The sequence below is a fragment of the Aythya ferina genome (assembly GCF_964211825.1).
Source record: "Aythya ferina genome assembly, contig: HAP1_SCAFFOLD_103, whole genome shotgun sequence".
NCBI lineage: Eukaryota > Metazoa > Chordata > Aves > Anseriformes > Anatidae > Aythya > Aythya ferina.
The window spans coordinates 438,753-454,137 of record NW_028181416.1 but is presented as its reverse complement, the minus strand read 5'-3'; the positions used below and the strand labels follow the sequence as shown (position 1 = coordinate 454,137).

Here is a 15,385-nt window from a genome sequence, read left to right as displayed (position 1 = left end):
TTATCGCTCTGCACGTTTAAACTGTCTACTTAAAACTGGGACCTGTAGGGAAATTTTTAAAGAGACTGAAAGCTAGACAGACAAAAACAAACGTGCAACTTTTGTTCCATGCAGGAGGGAAATCTACTCCACTTATTTCTGTCTTGGAAAAGTGAGAACAATCAACACCTTTCTCTAAGGTGTTTTCACTCCATTCATGTCAAACTGTATCTAACAGTGCTCAAAACAAACACTAGGACATTGCAAGCCTCTTCCTAAGAGGTGTATGTTTGATTACTCTGTTTATGCATGCAGCACTTCCATTTCCTGCATTAGGATCTAACAGCTCAAGGAGGGAAGAATCGTTTCAAGAGAAACACCCAAACACCACATAACTCAAACTCGTGCTTTTTAGAAAAAAGCCTGCCCATTGTTTGCCATACAGCACCCTTTGGCACAGGTTGGTTGCTTGCACTGTCATTAAAAGAGCCAAGAGGACAAGGGGAAGGGAAGAGCTACACCGCTGTGCTGCTAGGATCACAGCTAAGGTTTACTTTTGTGCTTGCCAGCTATAAAACTGAGTTTGAACTTATCAAGTGTCGATTTACTTTGCACAATTAGAACAGTTTGCTTTGTGCCTACCAAGCTGCAATTCACACTGCTCCCTCCCCAAGGAATTCATAAAATCTCCTATTTGCACCTACCTCTCTTCACAGAAAAGTCACTGAGGAGTGAATTCAGCTGACTACAGAAGGCTTTGGGGCCAAATGAAAGCCATGGAGTGACCAAGTGCCATCCTCTTCAGTAACCTGCGCAAATAGGTATCCCGGGGACTTACAGCCACTTACCTGTGCTATATTCTTTTTTTCGTTCCAATTTTGGCTTTCTCAACTGCCTACATTAAGAAAGAGGACACGGCAGAGAAGGGAGAAAAGACTTGTTGTATTAGACCCATCAAGGATGGGAAATTTCACCATGTTTACAAGCCAGTGCTCCATGGTATACAAAGAGAAGCCTGTAGGCCTCACGCAGGATCCACATCCCAAGTCTGTTGCGTGCCATATACACGCGGTTCTGTATGTACCCACATTTCCTAGCTTGCTCATGTTGAATTCTCAAAATTATGAGCAATAGCACCCAAGTGGAAAAGATACATGTCCTGGTTTCAGTTAGGACAGCGTTAGTTCTCCTCCTAGTAGCGGGTAGGTTGCTATGTTTTGGCTTAGAATGTGTGAAAGGATGTTTAGAAGATTGCTGATACCACCCCGATGTTTCAATTGCTGCAGAGCAGTACTTACAACAAGCCAAGGACCTTTCGGTGTCTCACTGTCCTACTGGTGATCAGAATCGGCGCACAGCAACAGCTGCGAGGGGACAGACTCAGGATGGCCGACCCCAACTGGCCAAAGAATTCTATGCCTTATGGCAACACGCTGCACCATGGATAGGGCGGGGCAGCCGGGCTGCTAGGGGTTACGCTGGGCACTGGTCAGCGGGTAGTGAGCAACTGCATTGTACATCACTTGTTTTGTACACATTACTAGTAGCAGTACTATCATCATCACCATCATTATTATTATTTTCCTGTCTTAATAAACTGCCTTTATCTCAACTCGCGGGCTTCACTGTCCCGTTTCTCTCCCCCATCCCAGAGAGGGAGGTGGGAGGGTTGCAGAAGGGCTGTGTGGTGTTTAGCTGCCGGCCGGGTTAAACCACAACAACACCTCAAAGGGGTTGGGGAAAAAAACAGGTTTTTTTAGAAAAGCAGAAGACTTTCACTGAGAAGAGGGATTCTAGTTTTAAGGTACTGGTATGCCATCAGCATGCTCATAGGCCTCTGCTGATTTTAGCCGGAGGTTTATCAGGCCACAACTCACTGCACATGCTTTCTCTCTTGCTTTTCAATCTACAAATCGAACAGAGATTGAACATATAGAAATACAGTACCTTGAAAAGCATCTTCTCTTGACATTTCCCCTCAGTACCGCCATACTTTCTTCAAAGCTGGAGACTGAACACCGCAGGATGCTTTTGCTCATTGATCTTAAACGGTGTCTGTTGAAACATTCAATACTGGGAGAAGAATAATCCTAGGGAAAGAAGGAAACAAGAATATATTTATGTGAACCACGTAGACTCAGATAAAGAAATTCTGCCTCACGCAAGTTTAATTGACCCTCCTGACTTGGTAGTGGGGCAACTAATGGCAGGCAGACACTGAAACGCTGCTGTGCTCAAGAAAAACCGGGAGAGAAAAAAAAAAAAAAAGCTTTCAAAACTAAAGCTTCCCTTTCCCCACCGTTTTCTTGTGGATAACTTAAGCTTAATATCCTTGGAAAAAAGATATTGCAGCAAAACCTTTCACATAAACTTAGTGTTTCGTGAAAAACTACAACAAAAACAAAAAACTTTATATGCAAATGAATTTAAATTAAAAAAAATAAACTAATTAATTTAAATTAAAAAAAAAAATAATTCAATTGACTGTTCAGAGGAACAGTCAAGCTTGACATTATACATCCTAGAATTAAAATCTAGTTTGAGTTTTTCTCCCATCTCCAGACCTTGCTAAAGATGCTTATTAGGAGCTCTGTCAAAAAAAGTGTAAGGCTTGTTATATCAAAGCTTCGAACCCTTCTTACTGCCCTTGACCTTCTTCACATTGCTGCTCCTACAAGGGTGAGCACTATCATTTTTAGTACGGGAGGGAAGCTGTCATATCCTTGAGTGGGGGGTCGTTCTGTTTACAAAATGAAGTTCCAGTAAGAGTACATCAAATGAACCAACTTTCTTTGAACTTTAATTCATCGCTATATTGAATGAATGACCTCTGGATTTCTCTCTCCCATTTGGAAGTCAATTTGAAAACAAACTACCTCTGCCATAAAGAGCCAGGCATCAGAGACACCTGTTGCGCCTCAAGAACAGAGAAGGTATGAACGACAAGAGCAGCTGAATAAAATGCAACTTGCCATTAGAAATGGGTGTACTGGCATCTACAGGTGCCGCTGGCATCTCCTCATCTGGTTTCTCGTCTTCAGTAGCAGGGTTCTGCTGTGGTGACTTTGAGTTGTCGCATGGAGCACACGCTGCAGAGGTGCGACCTTACAAGAAAGAATAGATACCAAAGATCTTCGTCGTGCATTTTCAGTTACAAATGCAGAGACAAGTCTTCAAATCCTTAGCGTTAAAGCACGTACCTCTTTTCTCACGAGATTCTTTAATTTGTTCACAAAGTCGTCTAAACTCTGTATCCATTTCGTTCCTCACCATTGAATATGCAGTGTCTTGCAAAACATAGGCGCTGTGACTATCTGAAATTTTACACACTTTAACTGAATGTTGTCTACCAACCAATGAAACTGTTTTGATCACAGAAAAAAATTGCTTTCTTCATAGGTTGGTTCCAAAAGGTTCTCTCAGTGAATATTTTCAGCATAACAACATCGAAGTTAATTAAAACAAAAGCACTAGTTCCTTGGGAACACTTATATCACAATTCCATGCCCAAGTAGCAAAATGATAAAATATTTACAGTCTGGACGTCCAAAATCATCTAATCCATCCGAAGTCTATTGTCCGCACACAGCATTTATCCATCTATATGTTTGACAGATTTTTTAAACTAGGGCTAAAAAGCACATCCTCACCTGTAGATCTTTGATCCAGGTAGTACTCGAAGGCATTGTTACAGATTAGATCGATGTCCTTCAGCTAGTCTCCTGCAGTGAGGTACTGGCGCGAGTCAATTTGAGTCAGAACTGTTGAAAGATCCATCGGCTCTTTAATCCTTGTGGCATAGTCAGGTACCTGCAGATCAAATACAAGCATTCAGAGGTTTTCTTAACCTTGCACACTGTCTACCAAAGTTATTCTGAAGACTTTAAATAAACGACTTCCTAAAAACTCTGAACATTTGCGATGCATCAGAAGATGCTGAAATTAACCAGTTTGCTTCTCAAAAATGGAAGGGCTTTTTCATTTTTCATTAGAGCGGCCACGAGAGGACAACAAGAAGTAGGGAGGTCAGAAGCACGTGCATGGTAGAGAAGAAACACTGAGGGTGGGAGATTCATTTCACTTTGCTTCAGAAAATCACAACAGTGAAAGCTGAGCAAGCCATCCGGCATTCTCTTTGTTGTCGACATTGAGGAAAAGGTGCATGAATTGCACCTGTGAAGTACCTATTGCAGGCATCTACTTTAGAATGAGATAACTGGGCCCTGAGGTGCTCATTTCTTCCCTCAGAGCAGAAGAGGAGCCTAATGACCAGTTCAGATGAGGACATATGTATCTGTCTAGATTTTTCACAGCTCAAGAACCTAGGAGAAAAGGGGAAGAAAAGCCAGTGGAGGCCCACATGAAGACGACTTTGCTGATCCCCAGGTATATTCAAGTTACACCTGTCTTTGAAATATATGCCCCTAGTTTAGGCTTATCTCATAAATTAAGGAGAAAAAGGCATCTAAGCAGCCAATTGGAGGAAAAAGAAAACACACTGCACTTATGGTTGATTCCTATTGAGGAGTTCCAGATGAAACAGAGAACAGGATCTCAAAACTTATTTTTACAAACTGCTGCTCCTATTCCTGTTCCCACAGGAACTGACAGTCCAATAAAGGGCTTTAGACTTCATTCAAGTAGTCCTGTAAATACTGTTTGTCATTATAAGGAAAGATCTCTGTGCTTTTCAGTGCTGTGACATGCCTACATATCAAAGCCTTTTCACGAGCAAACTGTGTTGGCATTTGGACTGGCTTTTTAGAATGAAACCAGGGCTTTCAGCAAATAATCCCATAAGAGACATTTGAGAGTCAGCAGAAGTAAAAGCACTGCCTCTGCTTCTTGCAAAATCCTAACAGTGCAGCCCTAAAAACAAAGTTGAACCTTCCCCAAAACGCTGAGAAGTACAAACACTGAGAAGTTACAGACACACACGGATCAGCACTACTTTACCTTCTGTGGGTCAACGGGCTTTGCAAATTCCCTGAAACGTCTGTCAGTGGCAAGTCTGTGAGTAACGTCCCTCAAGAAAATTCTAAGGTCACGCAAGGTATCCTCCTCTTCCTCCTCCAGCATCCCTACTTTTGTGGGGATCACTCTTGTGGCTTCTGAGGCTCAGCTGGTGGTGCTACAGGCAATGTCTTCCAATGTCCAATCAACTTCAATTCATCAGGAAAAATTGGCCAATTTACAGTACTCAAATACAAGCATATGACAAATTACTGACAGAAAATGACCACCAAAGCAAAGCCCAAAGAGCTAGTAACTTCGATAGGAAAGTTTTAGATGTACTTCTCATATCCTCCTCACCTCTTTTCTTTACAGGAGGCTTAGCCACTTCATTTAGAATTAGGTCCTCAGAAAAAGGCTGCTCTCTCTGCCCTACCAGGCAACTCAATATTGCACACTTCTCCAAATTCCGTATTAAATCATTTTTGCATCTAAAGCAGAAGGAGGAGAGACATTTCAGATTTAAGGCCACAAAAAACTCATCTTCTATTCCAAAAAGACGAGTACCTTTTCAAATTAATTATAACCTGAAGAACACAAACTGAAAAAAGTTATCTTCCTGGCCTTAAAAGGCTACATTTTCACAGGTTGGCACGGCAAATTCAAATATCACCTTTAAGAATCACCTGTAGAATTAAAGCTCGCTGAAGGGATTGTACGCTACACTGGTAAAGTAATGGCTTTCACCACATCCAACAGCGCCTCCTTTGTATTTACTTGCCTTGCTGCAGCCTTTACTTAGAACCTTTATGGCTATTGAGGGAAGAGACAGGCTTCAGCAGACAAGTGAGGGCTTTTTGCTGAGTTTTTATTTCTCTACCAAAAGGTGTCTGAAGTAGCTAGTACCTCTACGTCTTCCTCCATTTTCAAGTTCTAGTATTAAAAGGTAGGTGAGGAATTTCACTACTTATTTTAGAAGGAATTTACAGCCTGTACAAAAACTTCTGTGGGAACTCAAGCACTTTCAAAGCAGTTGATAATAAACACGTCTAGGTAAGACCCGTTCTCTTCCCCCAGTGACTGAGACCAAATCATCAGAATGAGAACAGTGTGGTCCTGTTTTGGGCACCTTCCCTTAATGTAAACTCTCAGAAGTCAATGAAGTTCTGCACCTACTTTTACTACAGTTTATTTAGGATTACAACTAGAATTCGATTCCAAAGTTACTTTAGCAGAAATTGGAACTCAGCTTTCCAGCTTGGAAAGCTTTGGCCTATATGAAGAAAGAAACTGATTTACTTATTTTTTTTTAATCAAAGTGTTTCAATTCTCTACTAAATTGCATTATTAGCAGTTTACCCAACATAGCATGGAATGGCAGACTGTCAGAAGAAATCTCTTCAGTAAAAACATCCTCTTGTAATTTCAAGCACTTCATATTCTTGACTAAACCACTTTGTAGCCATCAGAATTATTGTATTAATTTATTATTTGCATGTGTGAGAAGGGGGTGAAAGTCACTTGCTTGACTCAGAAAAAACCTTAAGCAGATGCTTTCACAGTATTCTTTTTCTCTAAGCAAATTTTAAGTGATTTGTTAGGGTGCCTGAGTAATAACAGCATGCATTTAAGAAAGCACAGCATTTTGATGCTGAAAGCATTCATAAATTACAAGACACTGAAGAAATAGTAAGGAAAGTATTGACAAATACCTCTTCTGGGAGATCTGAGTGACGTACATCAGACGTAGCAAGCAGCAAAACTGGCAAAAATGCTGGAATGTTAAGTAGTAGAGTTAGAAAAGTAAGTTTCAAGGCAGGTCCAGCGTTGTCCCACCATAAATGGATATCTGGGACATAAATTGTGCTTGGTGCTGTCTTCTGAGCATTTCGGATCAGCTAGTGAAAAGGAAAGCTTGCGTAAGAAAACTAAAACACGTACAAGAACCTGTTAATACATAGCTACATAGCCATCTGACTGCCCCATGAAATGAAACTACGTGAACAGAGTGGCAAGCATCCTTTCACATAAGGAATTTCTCTGTGCACCCTTTCAGATTATCAGTATTCGGAGAACTCTAGTCAGAAGATGGGAAGGATATATTCAGGCAGTGGCTAGACACCGTAGCTATATGGCCACAGCCACAATCATCGCATAACAAAGAAAGGAAATGTCCCTCTTAAGGGACACATCAGTATTCAGTCGTGTAACATGTCTGTCCTTACTTGTATGGCTCTCAAACGTTTCCACTAAAGGTAAAAATATTTTAAGGTAGTGATGCCAAACAAGAAAATGGATTTCCTGCCTAAAAGTAAAAACACCAAATCTGTTCATTTTTTCTAGTTAAAACCACATCACTGTGCAAATGAAGTGTTTTCTGAATGTTAATGCTTTTATTGCACATACTGCAACAGCACAAGTTGTGTATGTCCGTGCGAAAGCAAAATAAACAGAAGCCCCAAACCTCGGTTGCCTTACTAATATAATTTAGAAGAAGCCTACAAAAAGTAGCCGACATGCAGTCTGATACAGAGCCATCTACTGGGAGCACACAGTCTTAGGAGGCAATGAGAACTACTTTCTGGATCCCAGTGACATGAACAGCATTTCTTTCCACAAAGAGATGTTTATTAGCAACACCGCCCAGCTTCCTGAGCTGCTAGCAACAGCCTCACTGTAAAACTGGGTATGGAAAATGTGGACATGTACAACATCCAGATTGTTTGTGGTGCTGTCTAAAAGAAAAGGGGATTTTCAGACAGAAGCAAACATCCCAGCGCATTAAAACAAGGCCACCTCCATTACCAATTAATTTTGCTCACCTTACTTGCAACTCGATTGATCCTTTACATACAGTCAGTGAATCCGATGAGAAGAAAAAGAAAAAAAGGTACCTGTCCGCAGATTTCTTCTGGCGATGCAACGTTTGTAAGCAGAACAGAAAGGTCCAGGGTGTGAACGGGAAACTTCTCCAAAGCGTGCAACACCACGGGTGCCACGTAAGAAACCTGGCCGTACCCTTCTTTTCCTACTATTAGCAGACGGGGCTGGCGTGATGTTGGTTCGCAGAAAGCACTCCTAGAACAAGAGTTAAGAAAACAAGCTTATAAATGAGGTGCTGAATAGACACACAGATGTTCCAAGTAATTTTCCTATAGACTTTCTTTTCCCTCCCCAAATAATCCAAATGGCAGCGGTACATTAAATACATGTAAGATTTCCAGTTAAGTTATTCACTCATTCCAATTGTTTCACCTTCTTCCCTTGTGTTTCCTATTCTTTAGTAAACCAAGACTGCAAATTAATATCCCTGCAATCTTGCTTTACTTTATTATAAATTTATTATTTATTATATATTTATTATTTACTTTATTATAAATTTATTTTTATTTAAAAATAAATTGGTGAGGAGCATTTGTTTCCCCACTACAATCAGGCTGTACCTCTGCTGGCTTAAATCAAAGATGCTAGAGACTTAGCCTTGCTCTAAAGCACAGAAAATCTTCTGGACAGCACAGCAATAGAAACGGAGAAAAATAACTGATCCAGCTGTGACAACATGATCTAACTTTCCAACTGTGGGCTTGCATGACTTCCATACTAAAATATCACAAGATTAACACAACTTGGTGGCTTAACAAATAAAGACACCATTCAATTTTTTCTCAAGGTGTTTTAACAAGCCATTTCTCAGTTTTCTTTCTGCTACATAATTCACTACTGGTTTAACAATCCTGGAAAACAGAAGGGCAAAAGGTGGCAACACAAACCCATAAAGTTGGGGTATTTTTAGCTAAAAGGACAGACAGCACATTTATGTGGTCTTGAGTCTTTCAAAGAATGCCATGGATTAAGTCAACCTGTTCTGGTAGTCTACTAATCACTTTGGCTTACAAAGAGAAGCCTGGGCTTTTCAATTTGGTCATTCAGAGCAACTTCGTTACAACTTTAGTCCCTCCACCCTTTCTTCTTGTGAATACCAAGCGCCCCTTCAACACACAAACTTGATGTTGCCCCTTCCTCTACCACCCCTCGCACTTTTAACAGCTGGAACTGTTCACAAAGACTCAGCAGACCTGAGAATTTAAACGTAACAGGGATCTATCTTTCTTTACCTGCTGAAACAGAGGCGTTTTTTCTCTGGTCCGTCAGGCATTCCATCTTTTAATTCATCTCCAGAAACCAAGCATGCATCGTCATCACTGTCAAACATATCATCTTGTAAAATAGGATTGAAATGCTCTGAAAGGCAAAAGAGGTTTGTTAACTTTCCTGAATAGCCTTTGTCTCTTTCTCTTCCATTAATACAGCTTCTAAATCAGTGCCAAAACCCTTTCTTCATTTGAGAGCACACACTGAAAGCTATTTCCTAGAGTTCAGCCCACCACAGATCTAAGGAGATGGCACAAGGCCCTACAAAGCTCTACTAAGTCCCACTGATGTGTACGTGTAAGGTACGCTACTCTTGGTGATTTTTTTCTCCCCCTTAGAATAAAGGAGATTACAAACACTTTCTGCAGTTGCTTAATAGCTAAAAAAGAAACAAACAAGACCATTTCTTTCTGGAGGAGGTTCCCACAATGAAAGCACAGGGATAAAGGATGTGATGGCCACAGAATTCCATTCATCTAGTAAGTATCAATGCTAATTGATCTCACGTGTATAGTACGATCCACAAACATTTAAATTAGGAGACTGGTTAAAAAGGACGATAGCTAAAACAATATTTAGCTTAGACCAGTTATACTTGTATCCTGGTTCTGACATTCTTCAGAAAGGAATTAGAAACATTGACCTAGAAATGCTTCCCCTCCAAAGATCTGAGTTTTGATTTTTTAAAGAAAAATAGGTGCATTATACTTCAAACCTCAAGTCAACCTCTACAAATGCTAATTATCTTAGCTGCCGTCAGAAGCAGCATGCTTCAGTAGAGAACGCATCGTCCTTTACTGTGTATTGAGTCATTCAGAGCTTCCATTTGGCATTTCAGTTTTGAATCCACAATAAAACCTATGTGTTATATTCCAGACTTGCCCAAAAAAAAGACACGCACATGCAAATAATAAAATTCTACCTCCATTATGTCTGAAAGCTATAAGTTGATTGCACAAACCACAAGTTTTTGCTTTAGCAGAATTATAAAGAAGTGGATGCTGTGGTTATACCTTGCTGTCGGTCCTCCTTTAGTGCAAGCTGTGCATGCGGGAAGATCTTCTGCACAACTTGTAAAATATTCTCTACTGATCTTTGAAAAAGTGGCTTGAAAATGGGTGAGAGTGCTTGTACGGGCGAAGTCTCGATCCTGTTTGAAGCTGGAACAACCTTCTTCATAGCCATGAAAAAGTCCTTTGCTTTTATTTTAATAGAATTAACGTCTAGTAGCAACTTCTCCCTACTTGCATAAATCTGAGGATAGCATCGGCGTAGAGAGCACAGCGCAGCTTCAGTACATAAAGATTTGATATCTGCACCACAGTATCCTAACAAACAAAAATCAAACGTTACATCAGTCAAGGCCCAGGTTTACAACATGCAACATTTAAAGAATTTGTAAGGCCAAAACCAAACAGCTTAACAGGGAATTCAAAGTGCTACCGCTCTGCAGGGAAGTTTCATGTTGCTCACTGCCTGATATCCTGCGCTTATGCAGCTGAAGCAGACTCCTCATCAAAAACTATACTCTTGAGGAAGATGCCCCAGAACCATTTAACGTTCTTAGACAACAAGAGGAACGACAACAAAGAGTAAATAGATGAAAGCATCTCACTCTGATTGCTATGAAGGTGTGCCAGCTGCCTCGTTGACTACTTGTGCAGCAAGGCACAAGAGCATGGGTACTGCCTGGTACAAGCTAAGGTTCTTTACAACTTGGTCACAAGCAAGAATCCGTTTCTGTTTCAGTCTTACCAATGCATTTCTCAGCTAGTTCATCAAGCAACATGTCCGGTGGCTGAGGGGTCCAGTCACGAGTATGAATCTTGACAATTTCTTTTCTAGCCTGGAAGCAAAATCATTGCATTTTAGCTTGTCCCAAGTTTTCCTTAAAAATACCAACAAGAAACAAACAAACCAAAAGGCAAACAAGTAAACAAAAAAACAAAACAGTCCTCCCTCAAAACCCCTCATCTATTAATACGCTTTTCTTACTTGCTCAACTTTCAAGTATTTTACAGTTATTTAATATACACTCTGCATTGTCAACCAGGAAATTGAATAGTTCTTATTTGTTATACTGAACTTTTTCTAGGAACCTACAGTGAAAGAAAAGGCATTTATAGCTTCAATAACAAGTTTCCAAACTACGAGACCTAAGGACCCAGAAGAAAATACTGTAATGAAAAATTTATCCAGAAACATTTCTTTGCTGTCCAAAAAACTTCTCTAAAACTTAGCAAGCTTTCATTGGGACAGTCTCATTACTTCATCACATTTGATTTTCAGTCAGTAAATTCACAGAAAGCACTTCTGGCACAATGCTTCCAATTGCTACAATTACTATAAAGAAGAAAAGAATTATGACTCAAACTACTACCACTGATCCGGGGCACAATCAAATGCAAACACATCCCCTATTCATTCATAAGCGAAGGATTGAGACCAAAAACACAACTTCATGATGAAAACACCCAAGTCGACTAAATAATTAAGCAAACAGGTACAACTTGGGGAATGAAAGGTTTGATTATAGAACTAACTACTTGGTGGTATCATCCTGACCATATATATCCAGTACCAGATTTGCCCTCCATGGAACAATGCAGTGTCTCCACATATCACTCGTTTGTTCAAGTTGTCAATTATTTTTTTCCTATAAAGTTGGACTTTGCCATGGTAGCACTAACGTTGAATTTAAGTTCTCACCTCTTTATTTGGCAAGTTGAAGAAGAACTCTCTGCCAAAGCGTCCTGGTCTTTGTAAAGCAGGATCTACAGAATCCAGTCTGTTGGTAGCTCCGATTACCACGATCTCCCCTCTGTTATCTATGCCATCCATAAGCATCTGAAGAGTTGAAACAATGGAAATAATAGAAAAATATAAGTTTTACTTACTGGTTCAGTACATTTTGTTACATTCCACATGACTTTCTTGATGCCGGAATAACCTTCTTCCTAGTGGTCATTCAAAACTGGGAAAAAAATAGTCTACCAAGTCGGGGTTTTTTTTGATTTGATAATAAATCTGCAGACTGTTAAGTCATCAAGCACTTCAAGACTGTTTGAAATAATCTCTACGTTAATATAAAAGGAGTACCGCACACTTCTGCTCAGGAAGAAAATCACGGAAAATGTCAACTTTGATTTTAGATGTTGAATTTGTTGCAGTGAGATCTTCCTCATCGCATGATTCTATTTGGATTTAAACCATATTATCTATGGAGAGACCAAGATTAGGACAAGAACAGCACAGAGTTCAGCATGAAGCCAATCAGGAGCTCAAGTTTGTATTCTTTGTATTCAACTTTACCCTTCTCTTGCTCGAAGGATCTGCTTTTGAGTCTCCTTCTCTTCACTAGGAGCATGTTCCCTCTTGCTTCAGTAATGCTTTTTCTCAGTGGTTTTAGTCTCGTCCTTTGTATCTTGGCATCTCTCTGTAACAGCTGAGGAGGAAAGGTTTTTAGAGCTACATTCAGTGTCAGACTTGAGAGAGGAAGTTTGCCGCAATTTCTCACCAGGCTCACAAGACTCTTTGCCGTACAAAACGGTTTCTTTTGAAATGAGGCCACGTTCTTTTGATCTTCTTGCTTTCTCCTTGTCTCTACCGTCATCACATTGGTACTGGGCGAGGTATTCATCATTCCCAGGAGATTTCGGAGGGTCCGCGACACTGCACAAAATAAAATCACATTTCTCACTTCTGCTGAAGGACATGAATATTACGAGTAAAATCTTCCAAAGGCAAACAAACAAACAAAAACCTCCGGACTAAAGGAACGCTCGCAAAGATATGCCATTTAGAAACCTCTCCTGTGATTAGGACACCTTCTTCAGCTCCCAGAGAAAGTGCTTTTGCCCCTCTTGCTTCTGAAGCCATTGCACTAAAAAAGCAAATGCATCTGTCTCCCTCCACATGCTGCTCTGAATAAGAGCCAGAATATTCAAAGCCACTCTATTTGTTCTCCCCACATAGCCAAAAAAACACCAGTTGAAAGAGTTTTCTACCTCTCTCCACGAATTTACATTCACATATCCTATGACTGCAAAAATAGAAGGCGGGGCTCAGGAGGAACAGCCAGTGCTGGAAATGAAAAAAAGCAGCCTGTTTCTTCAGAGTCTTAAGCCTATGCTACTAGGAACAAAACAAAACAAAACAAAACAAGAGGAGAGGAGAACAACAGCGGGAAATTTACCTATTCTCCACGTGTTCAATTGCAAAGCCTCCTCTGGAGGATCAACAGTTGTGAATTCAGTGTGCTTAGGAGAAATCAGATCTACATCTGAACCACAACTATTTCAGTAGTATCACGAACTTCTGTTACTCTGAAGAAGCAGTCAGCACCGTTTCTATGTTAGGAAAGAGCTGAACAGAGTCTGTTATTCACATCAAGTAGTCAGGCAGGTTTCTTCTTCTTCAGGCTGGGTTTCACTAGAACATGACTAGCCTGTAAGCCTCATGGCATCACCTTCCATCTTGACTGCTGAACCTCCTTGCTCCCTACTATCTTCTTTGCCAAGATACAGCTGTCCACATTTACTTTTCCTACTTGGCTGGACTGAATTTAAGAAGATCTTGCATCTAAGAAAGGGAACAAAAGCTGCTGCCCAGCAGCGTCTGGCTCAGGGAGGAGTGAGAAAGCTCTGTGCAGCCCCCAAGGTCCGTGCAGCAGGAGGCAGGAGGTGCTCCAGGCTCCCAGCAGCAGTTCCCCTGCAGCCTGTGCAGGGAGAGGGCCCTGGTGGAGCAGGCTGTCCCCCTGCAGCCCATGGGTCCCCCGTGGAGCAGATCTCCACGCTGCAGCCCCCCTGTGGCTGGAGGAGCCCCCGGTGGAGCAGGTGGCTGTGGCCTGGAGGAGGCCGCGGCCTGTGGAGAGCCCCCTCAGGAGCAGGCCCCGGGCTGGACTGGAACAGGCTGTGCTGAGCCTGCTTTGCCCGTGACGCTCCTTGTGGAGTGATCTCCCTGTCCTTCTGGCAGCCCTTGAGCCCTTGCCAGCCTCTTTTCTCCCCTTGGCGTTGGAGGAGGGGCAGGGAGAGAGCGCTTGTGCTGGAGCTCAGCTGCCCAGCTGAGGAAAACCACCACGGCTCTGTCTTGCCGCTGCTGCAGCACGCTGGTAGCAGCCAGCACCGTCTGTTCTTCGAGCCTCAGCAAGCCCACAGCATCTTCCCAGAAGGGATCCCTTTCCTTCACGCCTCCAGAGGCTGAGGGCTTGTGCCCCGTTTGCAAGCGCTTTCTCAGTGCCCCCTTCCCCAGAGAAGGATCCCAGCTGCTTGGCTTCCCTGCCCTCTGCTGCCAGGCTCCCGCAGCTGCTATCCCAGCAGCGCAGCAGCCAGCTGACAATGTGCTCACCTGGAGGACAGCTGCAATCTTGTCCCATGGCTCGCAGCTCGCCCAGGGATGGGGATCACCTGCTTCCTGCTGCTTTTCTCTCTGCTCTCCTTTCCAACAGCTTCCTGTGCCCTGGGATGGCCCTACCTTGGGGTAGGCTGCCTCGCCTTCCTCTTGCTCCTTCCCCTTCTTGGGAGGACTTTCTGCCCTTCCGAAACGAGATGACTTCTGCATGCATTCCTTCCCCTTGTGTGTATTGGCGCCTGAGACAGCAATGGGGTCGTCCCCGGAGCCAGCTCTCAGGGCCTGTGCCAGGCTTGGAGGGGCTGCAGGGAACATGCCAGGGGCTGGAGGGGCTGCAGGGAACATGCCAGGGGCTGGAGGGGCTGGATGTGAAGTACTATCAGTAAAGAATTTCTTTCTAAAATATATTAGAAATCTAACTTTTCAGTGTAAAGCTATTAGTCCATGTCCTGTCACTCCAGGCCCTGATAAAGACCCCCTCCCCAGCTTTCCTATAGGTTGCCTTTAAGTACAGGAAGGCTCTCAGCCTGGCACACAGTAAAAGTGATGGCAGATCCTTCACTATATTATTTGAATTTCACGTAAATAGAACAGACTATCAACTTACTTAGGAGAAGTAATACAATTTCAGAACTATTCAAAACCAAAGGCATTCCAAACTAAGTTTAAGTTCAGAGGAAATCCAAAGAAAAAACTAATTTTGAAACTAATAATCAGAGACAATAATCTTCTTCAAATGATAGATTTTCCTCCTGTACTGGGTAATATTGGTCTGTCTTTAATGCTCATCCAGACATGGCTTTGACACCGAGTATCTTGCTTTGCCTCTGCATTAAGTCTTCTTCTCATGTGAGGTAAATGTCCTGCTCTTATGGGATGGGCTTAGGAGACATACGCGCTGTGTCTCATGATGCTTGGATATCATCTTAATTCTGTGTGAAGATGAAAGGTC

At 42.0% G+C, this 15,385-nt stretch overlaps 3 long non-coding RNA genes across 4 annotated transcripts; all 3 read right to left on the bottom strand.

Moving 5' to 3' along the window:
- Window positions 1–2,988: 2,988 nt before the first annotated feature.
- LOC311428621 lies at window positions 2,989–6,828 on the bottom strand. 2 transcript variants are annotated; one of them, XR_014687795.1, is made up of 6 exons: window positions 6,645–6,828; window positions 5,293–5,423; window positions 4,936–5,178; window positions 3,630–3,789; window positions 3,180–3,293; window positions 2,991–3,083 (listed from the first exon to the last, which is right to left on the bottom strand). It is a non-coding gene; the product is annotated as an uncharacterized lncRNA (long non-coding RNA). The 2 variants fall into 2 exon arrangements; XR_014687794.1 differs by having other exon boundaries at window positions 2,989–3,083; window positions 4,936–5,423.
- Window positions 6,829–7,305: 477 nt separating this feature from the next.
- Window positions 7,306–9,170, bottom strand: LOC311428623. The gene is made up of 2 exons (XR_014687797.1): window positions 9,048–9,170; window positions 7,306–8,010 (listed from the first exon to the last, which is right to left on the bottom strand). It is a non-coding gene; the product is annotated as an uncharacterized lncRNA (long non-coding RNA).
- A 2,628-nt stretch (window positions 9,171–11,798) lies between these two features.
- LOC311428624 lies at window positions 11,799–13,657 on the bottom strand. The gene is made up of 3 exons (XR_014687798.1): window positions 13,092–13,657; window positions 12,602–12,756; window positions 11,799–11,931 (listed from the first exon to the last, which is right to left on the bottom strand). It is a non-coding gene; the product is annotated as an uncharacterized lncRNA (long non-coding RNA).
- Window positions 13,658–15,385: the final 1,728 nt, after the last annotated feature.